Source organism: Bombina bombina, chromosome 1, assembly GCF_027579735.1.
Source record: "Bombina bombina isolate aBomBom1 chromosome 1, aBomBom1.pri, whole genome shotgun sequence".
In the NCBI taxonomy this organism is placed as follows: Eukaryota; Metazoa; Chordata; class Amphibia; order Anura; family Bombinatoridae; genus Bombina; species Bombina bombina.
Genome location: NC_069499.1, coordinates 165,827,991 through 165,850,807, shown reverse-complemented (window position 1 = coordinate 165,850,807; position 22,817 = coordinate 165,827,991). Strand labels below are relative to the sequence as shown.

Sequence of the window (22,817 nt, the reverse complement as noted above, 5' to 3'; positions counted from 1 at the left end):
TATATATATATATATATATATATATATATATATATATATATATATATATATATTATCGCAAAGAGAGGTGAAAAGAGAAAATTAATAGTATGTATATTGGGTTTGTATAGTGACTAAAAATATTTCTGTCATACTTAAGATAGAACATGCAATTTTAAACAACTTTCTAATTTACTTCTATTATCTAATTTGCTTTATTATCGTGGTATCCTTAGTTGAAAAGTATACCTAGGTAGGCTCAGGAGCAGAAACGTATTAATGGGAGCTAGCTACTTATTGGTGGCTGCACAAAAATGCCCCTTTTCATTGGTTTACCAGATACGTTCAGCTTACTCCCAGTAGTGCATAGCTGCTCCTTCAACCAAGAATACCAAGAGAATTAAGCAAATTTGAATTAAAATGGAAAGTTCTTAAAAATCACATGCTCTATTTGAATCATAAAATAACAATTTGGGGTTTCATGTCCCTTTAAGATTTAAAATGTACTTTATTGGTATTAAGATGTGTAGATCCTTAGAGTTAGTCATATATCAGGAGTTCACAAAACAAATCTGGATCATTTCATTTTTTTCTTGGAATCCTTTGTTGACACTCAGGTGCATGTTACTGAATCTATGTATACTCTCGTAGAAAAAAGCTACACTTGATAATAAAAGTTAATTGAATTTTTTTTTTCTCAAATTAAACTCTATCTAAATTTTGAAAGTTTAAATTTGAATTCTGTTTCCCTTTAACAGTGCTGATATTCCGCATTCAAGAGGTAGACTGTTGACTCCATGACTCCAGAAAGAAGATAATATAACAGCAGCAGAAATAATACAGTCAGCTAGCGTGTTCTGATGTTAATGAGATCATCAGTTGGTCTTCCCAGTAGGTGTGACCATGGTTCTGGCATAATATCAATCCCAATACGTTGGAAGCAAATCTAAATTAGTCTCACATATGTATGCGATTACTGTCAACCAGCAGTCAAAAACAAAGCCTTTCTGATGTTGGATTGTTAATACAAATAAATACAGCATTATATATATATATATATATATATATATATATATATATATATATATATATATATATATATATATATATATATATATATATATATATATATATATATATATATATATAATTTGACAGAATGAATATATATCTATATATCTATCTGTCTGTCTTTATCTATTCAACAGAGAAAAAAAAAAATTTAAAAGACAAAAATAGAAAAAAGAAAAAAATAACTAAATGAAATACTTTTTTTTGTTGAACATAAAAAGCACTAACAAATCTTAAATGGACAATGTATCTGATATTGAAATTGCTATAAGTGCATATATTTCTTTATGAAGCAAAAATGCTTGTAATAAAATGTATCGTTTAAAATAGCTTTACAAACTGTGGCACAAATAGGTATAGGTAGCATCCATTGGTTGCTGCTGTACCTTGTGTTGGTGCATATTGTATCAACCCTACACACTGGGACCTCAGTAAATACTTTTAAAGAAACAGCAAGTAACTAGAGGAAATATGACAGAATTGCTTCTAATTAATATCAGGGCATATAATGTCCCACACTAATGGCTCTTTACAATAACAACCTTGTAATTATAAGACACTTCTGTTGTCTTGCTTTAGCATAACATACTAGCCAAGTCTAAACATTTTTTTTTAAATCAAATTAACATCTAGCAATTGATTTTTATATTGCCACACCCACTACTGCAAACCTGGGCTTGCATCTACAGATAGCAAGGCTTGCCACTATCATTATGTTAACATAATTCAAAACAATGCACTGTATATAATCTGTTAAAACCAATTAGGCAAATATATGTAGCAGGGTTAGCCTTGAGAAGCCAATAGAGTGCTTTCCAAGCTCTGAGAATTAGAACATTTTCAGAACTAAATTTCATAAAAATGGGGGGGGGGGGCTAAATTATGAGTATATATTGCAAGGATGTTTTACTATGCATAACTAAACAATTTATATTAAAATATCAATGTGTTTACTGTCCCTTTAAAGGAAGGAACCCTGGTGCAGTGCCTGCAAACATAATCTATAGGAACAGGCACCATCATTTTTCTTTCATGATTTAGAAAGAACATGCAATTTTAAACAACTTTCTAATTTACTTCTATTATCTAATTTGCTTCATTCTCATGATATCATTTGCTGAAAAGCAAATCTACATAGGCTCAGAAGCATCAGGTGATTGGCTCACCCATGTGCATTGTTATTTCTTCAACAAAGGATATCTAAAGAATGAAACAAGTTAGATAATAGAAGTAAATTAGAATGTTGTTTAAAATTGTATCCTCTGTCTGAATCATGAAAAAAACATTTTGTGTTTAATGTCCCTTTAACATGCATAACTTGCAGTAAAGAAGGTAGACGGCTTATGAAATTTGAAATATAATAATGGAAGCATAAAAAAGTTTATAAGGAAAGTATTTTCATAGAGGACCACCAAAACAAGCAGTGAGTAGGCTTGTCAGGTGTCCAGTAAATCTTCACAAAATATGCACACCAAGATGTCTATTTTTTAAGGTACCTTTGGATCAAAGCCCTTGGTTCTATACAAATATAATACTGTGCTAGAAAGAAATGGCAGTGCTCATATACATATGTATATACAGTACATCATGTACATATGCAGTGTAATTATTGTGTCCCATGACGTGTGTTCAGGAAGGTCGGAATAAAGAGCAGGTCTTTCAGTATTTCACTGCTCAAAATGCTACTAATACTAAGAAATAAGTATGGGCCAAATTACGAGTGGAGCGCAAACATTTGTGCGTGAGCGATAAGGGTTTTATTGGGGGTGTTTGCGCTGGTCGGGCTTACCGGTGGTATTACAAGATGAAAGTAAATGCGATCGCTTGAGCTCAATCGCGAATTATGCTAGAATGATCTCTGAATCTTCAGAGCTCTGATTAACTGTTTTGCTAAATATAAAAGTTGCACAAAACACATCAGAAATACATTAAAAAGTACAGTTACACTCATAATAACATCACCTAATAAAAAATATTCAAAAGAAATATATTGCACACTAAAGTTATAAAGGCTCAAAGAAATGAAGTCTCAGGTGTTAGAAAAAAAAGGCAGGCAAAGGACTTTAACATTGAGATACATATATACAGTACACATGTCTAAAGATGTATATCTATGTATGTATTTATATATGTGTGTGTGTGTGTGCATTTATCTGTGTGTATATATGCATTCACAGACATATATACACATAAATACACATGTCTAAAAATGTACCGTATATCTATGTATATATATATATATCTATATATATCTATGTATGTATTTATATATGTGTGTGTGTATTTATCTGTGTGTATATATGCATTCACAGACATATATACACATAAATACACATGTCTAAAAATGTACCGTATATCTATGTATATATATATCTATATATATCTATGTATGTATTTATATATGTGTGTGTGTGTATTTATCTGTGTGTATATATGCATTCACAGACATATATACACATAAATACACATGTCTAAAAATGTACCGTATATCTATGTATATATATATCTATATATATCTATGTATGTATTTATATATGTGTGTGTGTGTGTGTATTTATCTGTGTGTATATATGCATTCACAGACATATATACACATAAATACACATGTCTAAAAATGTACCGTATATCTATGTATATATATATCTATATATATATATGTATGTATTTATATATGTGTGTGTGTGTGTGTGTGTGCATTTATCTGTGTGTATATATGCATTCACAGACATATATACACATAAATACACATGTCTAAAAATGTACCGTATATCTATGTATATATATATATATATATATATATATATATATATATATATATATATATATATATATATATATATATATATATCTATGTATGTATTTATATATGTGTGTGTGTGTGTGTATTTATCTGTGTGTATATATGCATTCACAGACATATATACACATAAATACACATGTCTAAAAATGTACCGTATATCTATGTATATATATCTATGTATGTATTTATATATGTGTGTGTGTGTATTTATCTGTGTGTATATATGCATTCACAGACATATATACACATAAATACACATGTCTAAAAATGTACCGTATATCTATGTGTATATATATATATATATATATATATATATATATATATATATATGTATGTATTTATATATGTGTGTGTGTGTGTGTGTGTGTGTGTGTATTTATCTGTGTGTATATATGCATTCACAGACATATATACACATAAATACACATGTCTAAAAATGTACCGTATATCTATGTATATATATATATATATATATATATATATATATATATATATATATATATATATATATATATATATGTATGTATTTATATATGTGTGTGTGTGTGTGTGTGTATTTATCTGTGTGTATATATGCATTCACAGACATATATACACATAAATACATATGTACACAAATATAGACATACTGCAGGGCTCAAAAAGCCCTAAGCTACTAGCCAGCCCACAGGGTGTGACCACACCACATCAATGCTACACACAATAATACATTAACAAAAATAAGTGCTTAGCAGTTAGCAACATCTACTAGGGTTCTAAGGAAGACAACAGCTGGACAGAAAAAGGAAGTTGTTGAACTGAGAGAAAGCAGAGAATGTTGACATTTGAGGTCATAGCAGACCTGGAAAAATTGTTTTATAAGTATTATCTCTCATCTATCTTTCTCCACTCCCTCCTCTCTTCAATCTCTCTTTTGTACCCCCTCCCTAGTCTCTCAGGCGATATTTTCTCTTTACAATTTCTCTCCTCTCTTCTTTTTTCTCCACTCTTCTTAAAGTGAATGTAAATTTTGATGGTAAAGTGCCCGGTTTTTAAAAATTTGATTAAAAACAGGGCACTTTAATTCATCAAAATTTACATTTCACTCCTGTTGTGAAAAAAACCCTTTTAAACTTGACAGCAGCTCCAGCTTCCTCCGGTCGTCGCAAGCCATTTCTGATGTCAGAAATGATGGATAGGTCATCCTCCAATCACGGCTCCCCCCCAGGGGAATCAGTGTCTGATTCAACGCCGTGATTGGAGGAAGCCGTATTCCTCATTTTAGATCCAGGAAGAGGCTTTGCAACGGGTGGAGGAAGCTGGAGCTGCTGTCAAGATTAAAAAGGTAAGTTTTTTTCCCCAACAGGAGTGAAATGTAAATTTTGATGAATTAAAGTGCCCCTGTTTTTAATCAAATTTTTAAAAACCGGGCACTTTAGCATCAAAATTTACATTCACTTTCACTTTTCTTCTCCAATCTCTCTTTCTCCCTTTTTACCCACTCAGAAGTAACAGTCTAAGCACTAATGGGGTCCCAAGAGGAATAACACATGCATGCCCTTCCATTGATATATAATATCCCTTTAGATAATATTTTAGACATTCATTCACTAACTTTCACTCGCCAATGGCTAGGGAAATTTAGAGCTCTGCATACTATATATATAAGTGCATTGGAGCTCTTTGCAGTTAAGTAGATGAAAACATGGGAAATCATATTTATGCAATATTCATTAATAAAGGTTTCAACTATGTTTTTACTGTAAATATTTGTTCTTGTTGCTCTATTTACTTCTATGGGGGAACACGTAAATGTGCACCCGATATTGTAAGTTCGGCTTTTTGCGCTGACCGAGTTAGCGCGCAAGCAAAAACAGTTTACTTTCAACTGATAATATGAGCACAACCCAACGCGCGCAAAAAAATTACTTCTATTGCAATTAACGCTCGAGCGGGAGCATTAATTAGCATTTCCCTTGTAATCTGGCCTTGTGTGTATTACTGGCTCAAACAGATTAAATGACTGCTCCTAAGGCACACAGGGGATTTAGGTCTAGATTACGAGTGATGCGATAGTTAGTGTTCCTGCGATAACATCACTAGATGGAGGTTTTTTAATAATAAAAAGTACATTATTTTCTACGCAGTTTCTATTTTAATGCGGTCGGATTAGCGCACATGAAAAATAAATCATGTTAAAGGGACATTAAACACTAAGGGCTAGATACAAGTGGAGCACTAATTTATTGCACGCCTGTAAATGGGCAAATTTGCCGTGTACGGACAAACAATAAATAACCAGTCATTATAAGAGATGTTTTGTAGTTAAACAACAGTTAAAAATTAAAAATAAAATGTAGCATTTTAATTTTTTAAATAAATAACTGCAAGAAGCAGTTATGAGGGGTTAAAGTGTGAGGGTGTGGGGTGTTAGAAAAAAAACGGCACTGAAAAGTGCCTTTACATTGCGGTCTATGGGGACTGTGTTCTCTATAACAATATATGTATATGCTTATATACATATATATTACACAAATAAACACATAAATATATATGAGAGTATATAAACAGCGCGTATACAGCAAATATAAACTAGAAATACACAACGTGTAGAAAAAACACTTTATTTTACTGACGGACCTTGTCTTAGAACATTTAAAAACATATAACATAAACCTATTCACAAAGCAATAGTATTAAATGTTGCTATTGTATATAGTCCTAACACATAGGTTAAAAAACTATTTGCACAATAGAAGGCAAATTAAAGTTTTTGAGATAAAATGGAGCACTATTGTCCCCACTTTCATACAATATACAAATTTACAACATACAAATATGCAGTATTAAATCACAAGTATGAAAACCTTTTAAAAAACTAAAAATCATATAGTACTCTGATAAATGAAGAGCGAGAGAAACAGCAAACACTTGCCTGGCCAGACTCTGTGTATACGTTACCACTACTAGTTTCAGGGCCACGCCCCTTCCTCGGGTGTATACACAGAGTCTGGCCAGGCAAGTGTTTAGAGCTACACAATGACATGGTTAAAAATATATATAATGCAAATAAAACAAATTTATACAAGACAATGTGTCCTTGCTCCAAACAATAAGTTCAAGCCCTAAATATATGTGATTTTGCTGCCATATACTATTGTTTGGTGCACAAACTACCATGCACATAGACAATAATACAAAATTTCCTTTAACGGGACAAGAAACCAACATTTTTTTCTTTCATGAATCAGACAAACCACGTGATTTTTAACAACTTTCCAAATTACGTCTATTATTGCATTTGCTTCATTCTCTTGGTATCCTTTGTTGATATGCATACCTCGGTAGGTTTAGGTGCAGCAATGCACTACTGGGAGCTATCTGTTGATTAGTGGCTCCACATAAATGCCTCTTGCCATTGGTTCACCAGATGTGTTCAGATAGCTTCCTGTAGCATAGCTGCTTCTTTAACAAAGGATATAAATAGAATGCAGTATGCTTGGTAATGGAAGTCAATTGGAATTTTGTTTAAAATTGTATGCTCTACCTGAATCATTAATGAAATTTTTGGGGGTTTATTGTCCCTTTAAGTGACTTTATATTCCCAGCAGTGGCAAAACACTGACAGCCATTATATATTCATTATAGACCAGAGGAAAGGAAAAGCTTTTTCATTGTAAATAAGGAAATATTTGTATGTTAAGTCCATAGTAGCGGTTGATATGTTCTTTAAAATCAGACTTACAAACAAGCGAGTCTTCAGTGGACAGGATACGAGCTATAATTTGTGTCAACAAAGTTAAATTAAATACAACTCTGGTAAATAAATTCATGTAAACAATGCAGTGAAATAATGACAAATGTAAACAGAAAAAATAACTTTATCTAATGCATTTAGTCATTTTTCTGTGTTTGGTCATTTTTAGAGGAAATTTGTATCTCACGGTATAATACTTAGTAACTCTTATGTTTTTGAACACTTGCAACCTGCACCTGTGATCTACTTAGCCAATGCAGCCAAAACCCAGACAAGCACGTAATTTGTTAATGTTAACATAGATTTTGTATAAAACTGATTCATTTACATATACGCCAGACTCCTATTTTTTATTTAAAATATTTATCTTCATGGTTTTTAAACAATACATTTATACAATTAGGAATTATTACGTTAACATATTGGGCCAGATTACAAGTTTAGTGCAAACATTTGCGCCTGAGCGATAAGGGGTTTATCGCAGGGGTATGCGCTCATCGGGTTTATCACTCGTATTACAAGTTGAAAGTAAAGGAGATTGATTGAGCGAAATCGCAATTTAGGCTAGAATGATTACCGCGACTTCAGAGCTTTGGTTAATAGTTTTGCCAAACAGAAAAGTTGCACAAAACACATTAAAAAAAAAACATTACAGCTACATTCATAATAACACCATCTAATAAAATGATTTAAAAAAATATTGCACATAAAAGTTATAGGGGCTCATGAGGTCTCAGGTGTTAGAGAAAAAAAGGGCAGGCAAAGGGCTTTAACATTGGGATACATACATATACATGTCTAAATATGTATATGCATGTGTATAGATATGTCTATATAGGTGTACATATGTATTTATATATGTATTTACAGATGTGTATATATGTATTCATGTATTTATATGTGTATATATGTATTTATGTATTTATATGTGTATATATATGTATTTATGTATTTATATGTGTATATATGTATTTATGTATTTATATGTGTATATTTGTATTTATATGTGTATATATGTATTTATGTATTTATGTATTTATATGTGTTTATATGTATTTATATGTGTATATATGTATTTATGTATTTATATGTGTATATATGTATTTATGTGTTTATATGTGTATATATGTATTTATATGTGTATATATGTATTTACAGACATATATACATATATAAATACATATGTACACATATATAGACATATATACAAGTGCATTGGAGATCTTTGCTCTTAAAGGGACACTCAAAATAAATAGATAATAATGGTGGTATTCTAGCGCTAAGAGTGCCCTAAGCTGTGACCGAAAAATGGGGTCTAACCTCCCCCAGAAAAAAGTATTACTGAGAAACAGGGATCGGTACAGCGCCAGAAGGCCAAGGGACAAAAATACAAAACTGCCGATACGTTTAAAAATGTGGATTTATTACAATCAGATAAAATAATAAATTGTACAATAAGATAAAACCAAGTGGTGTAGTGGCAAAAATTGCCAAACAAGTTAAAACATATATAAAACCATAGAACGGTAAGTGGATTTAAAAAACTTTAAAATCAGAAATAACTTGGCATTCATGTAATTAACGTAGAAGTCTAGGGTACATAAAAAGGTTGGTAGCGCTGTCTGAGAATTCAAAGGGTGTGATGTGGTGTGTTCGTGGAGTAGGTTATGGATCCATATATAGTGTACACTGTGGTGAAGTGTGGGAGGTGCGTGCAAAGTAGTGCAAAATTGTGAGAATAACCCTTTTCAGAGTGGACCTGGATGTGGATGCTTGAAAGCTACCAGAGAACGAATACAATGTAGCAAAATACAACACAGTAAAAATGGTTACAGGTGGAATGTGACAGAGTGCAACACAGTGAAAATAATAAAACTGGATGTAAAATCACAAGTAAAAAATACCGAATGGGAACTAGGACTCCGACATAAAAACAAAAGATATCCAATCAAAAATAGTGAGGGGTCCTAAAAAAACAAATAGGATGAAAATTGAAAGTCAAATAAATAGTCAATGAAAAATCCAAAAAATTGATGCTCAACAAAGGGGGGACGGAGAACAAAGTCAGTGCAAAAATCGGTGGAAAAAGACGAAAAAAGCAGGCAAAAAAAAGTTAATCCATTTGTTATCCAAATTGTGACCAATAGGTGATCCAAATATATCGCAGTGGTGATAAAAAATTAAAGTCTAATCACAACAAAGCCAGGTGAAAAAAGAAATATAAAACAAAGTGTAATGGGTGAGACAAGATAAATTCCAGGGATCCCAATGAACTTTAGGCAATCAGCGGCTCAATATTGTCGTCCCTAGTAGATTCCTGCAACCCAAAATAACAACATAGCGTAATACAGTAAGAAATAGTAATAATCGAGTTGAAAAGATTTCTTACTGTATTACGCTATGTTGTTATTTTGGGTTGCAGGAATCTACTAGGGACGACAATATTGAGCCGCTGATTGCCTAAAGTTCATTGGGATCCCTGGAATTTATCTTGTCTCACCCATTACACTTTGTTTTATATTTCTTTTTTCACCTGGCTTTGTTGTGATTAGACTTTAATTTTTTATCACCACTGCGATATATTTGGATCACCTATTGGTCACAATTTGGATAACAAAGGGATTAACTTTTTTTTGCCTGCTTTTTTCGTCTTTTTCCACCGATTTTTGCACTGACTTTGTTCTCCGTCCCCCCTTTGTTGAGCATCAATTTTTTGGATTTTTCATTGACTATTTATTTGACTTTCAATTTTCATCCTATTTGTTTTTTTAGGACCCCTCACTATTTTTGATTGGATATCTTTTGTTTTTATGTCGGAGTCCTAGTTCCCATTCGGTATTTTTTACTTGTGATTTTACATCCAGTTTTATTATTTTCACTGTGTTGCACTCTGTCACATTCCACCTGTAACCATTTTTACTGTGTTGTATTTTGCTACATTGTATTCGTTCTCTGGTAGCTTTCAAGCATCCACATCCAGGTCCACTCTGAAAAGGGTTATTCTCACAATTTTGCACTACTTTGCACGCACCTCCCACACTTCACCACAGTGTACACTATATATGGATCCATAACCTACTCCACGAACACACCACATCACACCCTTTGAATTCTCAGACAGCGCTACCAACCTTTTTATGTACCCTAGACTTCTACGTTAATTACATGAATGCCAAGTTATTTCTGATTTTAAAGTTTTTTAAATCCACTTACCGTTCTATGGTTTTATATATGTTTTAACTTGTTTGGCAATTTTTGCCACTACACCACTTGGTTTTATCTTATTGTACAATTTATTATTTTATCTGATTGTAATAAATCCACATTTTTAAACGTATCGGCAGTTTTGTATTTTTGTCCCTTGGCCTTCTGGCGCTGTACCGATCCCTGTTTCTCAGTGACACTCAAAATAAACTCATGATTCAGGTAGAGCATGCAGTTTTAAGACGCTTTCCAATTTACTTGGGGAACAAGATCCTACAGAGCATGTGCACAAGCTCACAGGGTATACATATGCTAGTCTGTGATTGGCTGATGTCTGTCACATGATACACATGGGAGAAAAAATTAATTTGGCAGAAAAAAAATCTAATTCTTATTTGAAATTCAGTGTAGGTGTTAAATCATTGTCTTTTTATTATGCACTTGCTAATTCTGAGTGGTCCTTTAAAGTGAAGGTACATTTTGATGAATTAGTGGCCGTTTTTTTAATAAACCTATTAAAAACAAGGGAACTTTAATTAATCAAAATTGACATTTCACATTTTTCTTCAAAAACTTACCTTTTAATCCAGGCAGCCGCTCCAGCACTTCCTCCGCCCTTCGCAAGCCGTCTTCACGGGTCCAAAATGACGAATCCGGCTTCCTCCAATCACAGCATTGCATCAGGCCAAGATTCCCCCGGGGGGGGGAAGCTGTGATTGGAGGAAGCCTGGTTCGTCATTTCTGACGTCTGCAGAGGCTTTCGACGGCCGGGGGAATCGCTGGAGCGGCATTCAGGATTAAAAGGTAAGTTTTTGAAGAAAACAGTAAAATTTCAATTTTGATGAATTAAAGTGCCCTTGTATTTAATAGGTTTATTAAAAACCGGGCACTAATTCATCAAAATGGACCTTCACTTTAAATAGATAAAATCATGTTAAAGCCTATTTATGCAATATTCATATTTAATAAAGGTTTTAACTATGTATTTAGTGTAAATATTTGACATTCCAATGTTCTGCACAAAGCAGAATATGTTCTTTGTATTTCTAAATAGATATTCCTATATATATGTATATATATATATGTGTATATATATATATATATATATATATATGATGAGAGAGATATTTTGCTAGAAAAAAAAATCATATATATGTAGAAATATTTATTTATTAATAAAAAGAACATATTCTGTTATGTGAAGAACATTGAAATGTGAAATATTCATATTTTCATGTTGGGTTAACGCAAATGAGAATATGCAATTGGGTTTTGTGCGAAAGTGGGGTGTTAGTTCCTCCCCCCACACTTTTTTCCCTCTATTGACTTCTATAGGGGAATACGTGAACGTGCATTCAATATTCTAACTTTGGCTTTTAGCCCTTGTCGGGTTAGCGAGAGAGCGAAAACAGTTTACTTTCAACTTGTAATATGAGCACAAACCGACAAGCGCAAAAAGCTTACTTCTAGCGTAACTAATGCTCAAGCTGAAGTGTTAATATATATTAAATATACATATATTTATAGGCACCTTTTATACCTAAAATATTAGTGTAAGCATAATTATTCAAATAATTTTATTACACATTTTACATATTTTCAATGTATTTAACATTTTTAAATACCAGATGTAAAGGGTATTTTAAAACTTTACAGCTTGGAGGTTATATGCAGGTGCAAATACATACTGTATGTGCATTATCACTGCATATGTAATTTAAAAGGACATTAAATTAGTTTTGCTTCTAGAATGCATTTGTTTTATATATATTTATTTTTATATATATACACACACACACAAATAATAATTTATAATTAATAATAATAATTATATATAATGTTTAAATAGTAATATTAATGTTTTTCAAGTTTAATGTCACGTTAAGCCAGTGCTACTGAATCCCTGTAACTTCCATATGACAGACATACTTCTATCATTTCACCGGAAGACAAAGAGAAGTGCACGTCATATCACCCTTTCTTCAGAGCGGTAACCTTACACCCTCAAGTAGCCACTTCTCTTGCCTTATTTAGAGAAAAGCATGGCACAGAGGCTATATTTGAATACCGAAGTAAACAAAACCTTAGCCCAAGTAGAAGAAGTGAGGCAGCTGTTGACGCGAATCATGCATTCATTGAGACACCTAGGCTTCCCTCTTTCAAGTTCCACTAATTCTTGCCAGACACAGGGAGAACGCATGCACAGAAAATAGCTTGTTTGTATGTAAAAACTATGTGTGAAATAGGAAGAACCTATTTCACCAAACCATAGTGTACTTGCCAACTAAATGCAAGTTATCAGCGTCCATGATTCAGTCCAGATACTGCATTCCTAGTTACTGGTCGGCTGGCAGCTTCAGCACAAACAGAATGCAGAATGTCTGGCATGAAACATAATCAGTATGCAGGCAGAGAGTCAGATGGCAAAAATGAACAACCTGCACAGTGTCAGCCTGAAAGCCCAAACATATCAATCAATCATTTAATACTATCAACTTTTAAGTGGACAAAGAGGGACACTTATATACTTGAAAAATAAAAACATCGTTTGCTACCTTTATCATATTTACTTGAGTAGCCTGTATCAGCTTTGAAGAGATCTGCACATTTATCGAAAAGCTATGACTATACCCACATATTGTAAGACATATAATTTGAGGACTGTTTGTATATACAAATATACGACTTCTAAGTGCTCACAAGCCTCAATGCTACAACTGTCCGACCTAATTCCAGGGGGCCACACACTGGTTTTATCCTACATCATGCAATTAAACACTTGTCATCTCTCTTCATCTAGTGCAATTGTGTCATTTTTGGATGCAGAGCTTTTTGTCTGCATGTAAGTTTGTAGCACTTATCGTACAACAGTTCTTAATATTTTAATCTTGTTTACATTTCTTTAATTAACAGAATTTCTAACAAACTCATGAAAAGTATTATTATATCAGTGCTTGACAAATCCTAGCGGATATGGGTCCTAAAATTGTACCCCTGCCTCAAATTTTTGGTAAGTCTGCATTTATCTGTTGATAAATGTGTTTATTTTCACATGCAAGTGAAAATGAAATTTCAAATAGAGCATATACTTTTAAGGGAGTAATGCATTACTGGAGCTAGTTGGTGATTGGTGGATACTTATATATGCTTGTCATTAGCTCGCCACATGCGTTCAGCAAGGCCCCAGTAGTGCCTTGCTGATACAGAAAACTAGCAAATAATGAATTATTAAGTAAGATATTCTAAAAATATATAAAACAGCAACCAACTCTTATGTAAGGATTCTTCAACAGACATATTTACACAACATATACACAGTTAAAGGGACATACAACTTAAAAAAAACCCAGAGATAAATAATATGAAAAATATTTTTGCATAAATTCCTCTTTAAGAATTTAATATAATATACTTTGTCTGCAAAATGATGTTTTCTTGTAACTGTTTGTCCCTCCTCCGAGGGGGCAGCCATTGTCTTACAATCAATCTTAAACACTGTGCATATGAATATAATGGCATCCAATCAAGTCCTGACAAACAGATATGCATACAACCAGTCTGCTATAATTTGTAATAGTCCCTACGGAGGAAAGAGCAATAGTGTAGCAATAAGTCATTTTGCAACACTAGCACTTTAAATCCTCTGTCGATTTAGAGGACATTTTTGTTTGTTTTTACTGCAATGTCCCTTTAAAATTTTTAATGGTGGGTACTTTGGTGTGATAAGCTTTGCTCTTCACAATAAACAGGTTAAGTTTGTGCTCTGAAGTAAAAAAAAAACGCATTTGATTTATATTTATCAAATCAGCTTACATTAAGAATTATAAAGTATTATGTTATCAGATTTAAAGGGACATAAAGCAAAACCAATGTGCAATTTTGATAGCACAACTAAAAACTGTTCTGCTTATTATAAAATAAAATAAAAGTGGCCTTCATTAGAATAGGTTGAGTATCTGGAGCAACAGCAATTGTGGGTTCAATTACAGACTTAAAATGGCCAGAAACAAATAACTTTCTTCTGAAACTCGTCAGAAATAAAGGCTATTCCATGCGAGAAATTGCCAAGAAACTGAAGATCTTGTACACCGCTGTATTCTACTCCATTTACAGAACAGGGCAGACTGGCTCAAAACCGGAATAGAAAGAGGAGCAGGAGGCCCAGGCGCACAACTGAGCAAGAGGAAAAATACATTAGTGTGTCTAGTTTGAGAAACAGATGTCTGATGGGTCCTCAACTGGAAGCTTCATTAGTAAATACCCGCAAAACACCAATCTCAATGTCAACAGTGAAAAGGAGACGCCGGTATGCTGGTTTTCTAGGCAAAGTCGCAAAGAAAAAGCCATATGTCAAACTAGCCAACAAAAAAAGGAAAGATTAAGATGGGCAGAAGCACACTGACACTGGACAGAGGAAGATTAGAAAATAGTGTTATGGACAGATAGTTTAAGGTGTTATGATCACAAAGAAGAACATTTGAGAGATGCAGACTAAATGAAAAGATGCTGGAGGAGTGTTCAACGCCATTTGTCATGGTGGAGGCAATGTGATGGTTTGGGGATTCTATGGCGGTGGTAAAGTGGGAGAGTTATACAGAGTAAAAGGGACCTTGAAGAAGGAAGGCTATCACTCCATTTTGCAAAGCCATACCATACCCTGTGGAGCCAATTTCCTCCTACAACAGGTCAATAATCAAAAGCACAACAATAAAATATGAAGAACTATTTAGGGAAGAGGCAGTCAGCTGGTATTCTGTCTTTAATGGAGTGTCTAGCACAGTCACCAGATCTCAACACTATTGAGCAGTTGTGGCAGCAGCTTGGCCATATGGTACGTACGAAGTGCCCATCAAGCCAATCCAACTTGTGGGAGGTGATTCAGGAAGCATGGAGTGAAATCTCTTCAGATTACCTCAACAAATTGACAACACGAATGCCAAAGGACTGCAAGGCTGTAATTGCTGCACATGGAGGATTCTTTGATGAAAGAAAAGTTTGAAGGACACAGTTATTGCTTCGCTTAAAATTCATTATTTCTAACCTTGTCCATCAGAAACAGCATGAGAACCTAGCGCAGTGAGGGGGGTAAGTTGCGCAGGGATGGGCAGCAAATTTAAATATATATTTTTACAAATGCAAAGGCACTTTTCAGTTTTTTTTTTTTTTTTCTAACACCCCACATTTGCCAACTTCATCCTCTAAAAACTGCTTTGTGCAGTTGTCTTTTATTAAAAAACAAATGCTATGTTTTTTAAAATAAAGATATACTTTATTTTGGGGAAAATTGGGGGATATTTTGAAAATCAGAGATCTGATCTCAGGTTAATTTTCAGAGCGCTAATTGCTACCGTGAGCTTACGGTCTCAATAACCAGTGACTTGTAATGGCTGGTTATTTATGGTTCACACGTAAATGGTTGAATTTGTCTGTTTATATATATATCTTGTCATTATTCACTTGAAGGGCTCAACTAGCTCCCAGTTGTGCATGTCTGCACCTTCAAAAAAGGATAGCAAGAGAATGAAGCAATTTTGACAATAGAACTAAATTGGAAAGTTGTTTAAATATGTATGCTTTATCCAAATCATGAAAGAAAACGTGGGGAGTTTATGTCAATTTAAATGCTTCTATTATTGTACAAATGGCAATATAACAGTTAGTTAAAGCTTATACAAAACAGTCCCTGATTATTGTTTATTTCTTAGGCCTGAGCAAATTCTCATTCTGCTGATGCCTGGGAAGTACCATTGCTCAAATATTTTTTATCCTTGCACTTGGATCATTACTAGTTTCAGCAACCCCTGCAAATAAGTCCAGGCACTCCCTTTGCCTACAGGTTATATTGAGATTAAATGTGCTGTTCTGCAAATATATCTATATATTTATAGCTTTGCAGAGGAGACGTTTTGGGTTTGATTCTTCCTGCCTGATGCATTCTGCACACACACAAACTAAAACACCAGCCCACGTCTTTTGTACAGCTAGTGGTTTGTAAGCAGTATGAGACACTCAGTAAAACAGAACAATCTTTTATAAATTTACAGGTTTATAGAGTCGCCTCACAAGGTCCAGTAATATCTGTTACCCCACACCTGTTACTCCATCTGGAATAATATTATGTTTTAAGCTACTGCTATTCTCCAGCACACAGCACTGTATAACTCACATACTCACTAATAATATAATCAATACTAATTAATCCATTATTTTTTTGTTGTTATTTTTAATGTCAGCTACTAAGTTAAATATAATTTTATCTCATGTAAAATTTTATTTTTGTTATTTCAAAACATTTCATAAATGTGCCTTTACATCCCTAATAATTACCAACGTGGTCTACGGATATTTTATATAAGCTATAAGAATATAAGGAATAAGGGTGTGTGTGCGTGTATTTGTGTGTCTGTGTGTATGTTTGTGTATGTGTGTATTTATGTGTTTGTGTGTGTATATGTGTGTCTGTGTGTATATGAGTGTGTGTTTGTGTGTTTCTGCAGGGGCGAAACTACAGGGGGTGCAGAGGACGCAATTGCGGCTGGGCCCCCAAGGGTGGGGGGGCCCAGCTTAAAAAAAAACAAAAAACGTTGACCTGCCACTGCCTGCACTGATATCATGTGAGTGTGACATGATGCTTCACTAGTGTCTCTGACTACAGGGGTTAGTGTTTCTGTTTTACCCATTGGTGTTTATGTGTGTGTGTGTGTGTGTGACTGTGTGTGTATTTATGCATGTATGTGTGTGTATGTGTGTGTATGTATGTATGTGACTGTGTGTGTATTTATGCATCTATGTGCGTGTGTGTGTGTATGTTTGTGGAACCAGCAAATTACAGACCTTGTTACTACAGCATGGGGGGGCGGGGGGTAAACAGTGTCAGTCTATACAGTACCACTATATACAGTACGGGGGGGCTGGACCATGTCACAGACTACTGTGGTCACTTTATAAAGTACTGGGGCGGGTAGGGTCAGGCCAGCCATCTCACCGACAGATTACAGACTGTGTCACTGACTCACTATATACAGTACTGGTGGGTTAAACAGTGTCACTATATACAGTAATAGGGGGTCAGACTGTGGGCACAGGGTACCTCCTTTTGCAGACATGTAATATGATTCACATTTTTTTCTGTGTTAAATGAAAAAAAAAAAAAGATATGTATCAAATTCACTTTTTTTTTTGGGGGGGGGGGGGGCCTTCTTAGATTCTTGCACCTGGGCCCTGTGGTTTCTAGTTACGCCTCTGTGTTTCTGTATGTATGTGTATGTTTGTGTGAATGTGTGTATATATGTGTTTGTATGTGTATATGTGTGTCTGTATTTGTATGTGTGTCTGTATGTGTGTGCGTGCGTGTGTGTATGTATGCGTGTGCATGTATGTATGTGTGTGTATGTGTGTCTGTGTGTGCTTGTGTATGTGTATGTGTCCAGCAATTGCAAGGGTTGATGCAGACTCTCACTCTGTAGAATAGAACAAGTCTAATATAAATAAGTAAAAACCCTGGCAGTCATGTAGTTAAAGGGTTAGGGTACTGTAACATATTATCCCCTTTAATGTGTTCCCAGTGATCTAATTTACCTGGTGGAGTGTATTCAATTATTTACAAATAACTCATTTACCTTTATTTTGTTATTCAAAATAGCTGCTTTTGTCTGATATATCCCCACCTATACTGTAAATTTACTCTATGTAAACAAGAAGCTGCCAATTTACATTCCCAATGGGGGGGTTAGAGCAATAGGTATTAAAATGTAAATTTTTAATTGCTGTACTAAGTACCGACTTTTGTGTACACAAATATAAGATAAAGAGGCCATGGTGAATAGAAATAACAGTAAGATAGGAGTACCTGCTCTTCTTAAACGCTCAGCGCATTGAAATGGGCTGCGATTTAAACTAGCAAAAAGAGCAATCTCACATAGAAAAATAAACCAAAAGGAGCATACATTTGATATTCTACAGCTGGAAACTGAAGAAAATAATTTTACCAGTACACTAATGTTTTAATGTTTCTAGACTCCTTTTATAATATTTAAAATTTTAAATGGTTAATGCACTAGCAATAATCACATACGTGTTTCACCTGCTGGTAGCATTAATACATTTAACCTTTTTGCTAAGTGTGTTCTGTGTACTAAATTGATTAAACATTTACCACATGTTGATATTCCACAATCTGATATAGCAATTACAGAGTTAAAACTGTAACTACAGTTCCCTTTATTCTTAATGGTTGAATCAGCGCAATCCTATTATTTCAGCAACAAACATATAGAAAAAGTTACTGCAGCACCTCAGCTTGATTTCTTTCAAGTTAGAAATGAATGCATTACATTAACCCAACACCTCACATGATAATGGTTAATACAACACATGCTCATGAGTTTTCAAATAAAGAGTTAACAGTCACCACAACCTCATTCCTAAGGGGTAATGCACAATATACCATGTAAATGCATGGTTAATGTAGATCTACCTCTCAACACATGAAAACTGAAAAATCACTGAACTGTCAAATTCAGGAATCTAAAATGTATTGTTCTTCATAAACAGGAATTTAACACAACCATCTAATCAATACCTCAAGTAGAAAGGGTTAATGTAGCATTGATCCTCAGCACTTCAGAAGTAAGGAGCCATCTCAGTGCCAAAAAAGGTATCAGCCACCTTTATAGCATCACACAAGCAAGGGTTGTTAATACAATCACTACTTCTACCCACAAGTAAGGAGTTAGTATTTTAATGAAGCCCTTATTTCAACAATTCCTAAATACTATTCCAAACCCTTCCCACCTCACTACTGCTATCGACAATAAGGGTTAATATGTAAATGCAGACCCTTTCCCAACAATTAGTAAGGACCATTGCAGATCCATCCCACATTCACCAAAAGGCTTAATAAAGCACATATTTATTCACCTCATATTAAGGAGCCCCCCCTACTCAACCCCACGCATCAATTGAATGAAAAGCTCACAAGGGTTAATCTATGACCTATAAGCACATCAGGCTAATACAGCTTTTTCCCCATGACTGACAATTAACGTAACGTTTCTACACATAGCAAGTTTGGGATTGTAGATTTGTAGTATCTCTCACCAGATCACTTCAGTGAGGGGTTAATGGTTGCCCAAAAAACCATGGCATAAGATATAAAAGCAGTTAATGCACCCATAAATCACAGCACAAGGAAGACCTTACTCACAAAATCACAATTATTTTCAAGAGATAATGCAGCACAACTTAAGTGTATGTAAGGGGTTAATGCAGCATTACTTTACCGTTTATGCAAACCCCCAGACAAGTTATGGGTTACACAACATATGTAAGGGTTAATCTAGCCATCTCCAAACCTCATGAAAGCGTTAAAGTAGCCGACTTGTGCCCATCATATGTACAATCATGCATCCTGTCAGTGCTGTGCTACTTGCAAGTCGCTCCGGTCTGTAATTATATCCAGCAAGACTAGATGTGAGGGGAAGGGACCTCATTAACCCCCTCCGAGTGCTATAGGGGTCTGCATACACCGTACTGCCCACTGCGGTAGCTAACGTGTTAAAAACACATATATAAATACCTGTGCAAAACATAGACCCAATTTACAGAGTGCAATTCCAGCGTTTTCATTCATTTCTCCAGAAAACTGCTAATAAAATACCAAACAGGGAACCATAAGACACACATTGATTTGGGTCAGGGATGCCTGGTCATACCATATAACGTAGGTGATTATATATAGTGGGGCTGTGCAGTCACCTCGGGGATTCCTGATGCAGCCTCCCTTCCAGAAGCACTGTCCATGGAACCCCTTACACTACTGTGTATCTGTCATCCTTCTACTTACCCTTTTTTGCAATCCTGTTTTGGCTGATCCTCTCTTCCCCAGTACAGATCCTCAGGGTTCCTGCATAGATCCCATTGCATCTCTTGGTTAATCAGTGGCTGTGTAGGGGGAGGGATCCTTTGCATGTCACTCCAAATTGCCTTACTTGCTAAAAATTTTCTCTTTTGCAGCTGTCAGGGGGAGCAGGGAAGTGCATCTGAAGATACAAAATAGGGGGAAGAGGAGCTGCTGATGTGTATCCAGTCTGATGCAGGATGTGTGGACAGACTGAGAAGGCAAATACTTATGCCTGCGATCATCCTTTCATTCCCTGCTCATTGCAAAGTACAATCTGCTAATAGGCAAAGTCTTTAGTGTTGCAAAATATCTAGAGCATAGTTGCATAGCAGCCATGTTATGCAGACTTCCACTGGGGGAGTATCTGACAATTTGTACATGAACTGTATAACACACAGATTGGTGAGGGAGTGTGTACAAAGCACCATTACAACTTTTAGATTCTACTACATTTTTCTGTACACTGGTTATGTTATTTGACTTCAATATTTCAACCACAACGTTTTATTTTGTAAAATGAATATGTATGTATTTGTCTTCATCAGGATGGGACATTATTATACTGATATTGCCATTACATATTAAGAAATTACATGTATATGTAGTGTTGCTTTTATAAGTGTGTATATATATATACATACACAGGACCCCACCTCTGCCAACTCATAACAGGTAATATTTGTAGTCATCGATACTATAATCGTGTTTGTTACGCGTCTGTCGGTGTCGCCAGTTGCGCACGCATCCTCAGACAGCCAAAGGAATGGTGGCTGCGCATGCAGTCAAAATAATCTCCCTGGATGCAGTGAAGCTGAATCCCGATGGATTGCGATAATGGAAGGGTGGTGAAAGTTCTGTGGATTCTTTCACCACCCTGCCATTTTCGGAATCCACCTGGATGCAGCATAGGCAGACCCAAAGCCTTAAAAAAAAAAAACACGTAACCGCCTGCATGAAATAACTAAAAAATACATAACCACCCGCTCAAAGTATAACAAACACCTAAACGGTCAACCCCCACATCGCAAAACAACAAAGTAATTAACCCCTAATCTGCAAATAACATAATTCAAATATTAACCCCTTAACCTCCACCCACCCACATCGCAATAAACCTAATTAGCCTATTAACCTCTAAACCGCCAAATCCCCTAATTGCAACCTAATTAACCTATTAACCCCTAAACCACCAAACCCCAACATCCCAATAACCCCAATTAACCTATTAACTCCTAAACCGCCAACCCCCACATCGCAATAAACCTAATTAACCTATTAACCCATAAACTGCCAAACCCCCACATCGCAATACACCTAATTAACCTATTAACCCCTAAACCACCAAACCCCCACATCACAATACACCTAATTAACCTATTAACCCCTAAACCACCAAACCCCCACATCGCAATAACCCTAATTAATATATTAACCCCTAAACCCCCTACAACTCAAATAACTAATTTAATTACTAAGCCCCTAACCTAACACCCCCTAAATTAACCCCAATTACTACTAAATTACAATTAAAATAAAAAACCTAGCATTAAAAACAAAACAAAAAAAGTCTAACATTACAGAAAAAATAAACAAAAAAATTATACCTAATCACTATGAAAATAAAAAAGCCCCCAAAATAAAAACACCCCTAATCTAAACTGCCAATAGCCCTTAAAAGGGCCTTTTGTAGGGCATTGCCCTAAGTTAAACAGCTCCTTTACCTCTAAAAAATACTAAGTCCCCCCTAACAGTAAAAAAACCCTTAAAATAAAAAAAACTAACACTAAAAAAAACGAAACTACCCATTGCCCTTAAAGAGGCATTTGTACGGGCATTGCCCTTAAAAGGGTATTCAGCTAAAAAAAACACCCAAAAATTTAAATAAAAAAGCCTAAGATTAAGCCCCAAATAGGTACTCACTGTTCCTGAAGTCCGGCGGAGAAGGTCTTCTTCCAGGCGGCTCCATCATCTTCTATCTTCATCCGGAGTGAAGGTGGCACAGAGCGGATGTGCGGAGCTGTGTTCCCGATGCCTGGATCTTCAGCAGTGGTCCTCAACAGCGGCGGCAGTCCTCGGCGGCGATCATCGGCGATCCTCAGCGGTGTGGAGGCTCCTCTTCATGCGAT

The 22,817-nt window shown here is 34.9% G+C and overlaps 1 protein-coding gene across 7 annotated transcripts in view; it reads right to left on the bottom strand.

Moving 5' to 3' along the window:
• SLC8A3 (solute carrier family 8 member A3) overlaps positions 1–21,048 on the bottom strand; it is a 679,282-nt gene extending 658,234 nt beyond the window's left edge. For 4 of the 7 annotated variants that reach the window (XM_053697699.1, XM_053697705.1, XM_053697703.1 and 1 more), the window contains exon 1: positions 20,635–21,048. The gene's annotated coding sequence lies outside the window, so the exon portion shown is untranslated. Of the gene's footprint in view, positions 1–20,071; positions 20,227–20,503; positions 20,593–20,634 lie in introns of those variants that run through there. The other 3 variants (XM_053697701.1, XM_053697700.1, XM_053697702.1) reach the window with 3 other exon arrangements.
• Between the last annotated feature and the right edge of the window lie 1,769 nt (positions 21,049–22,817).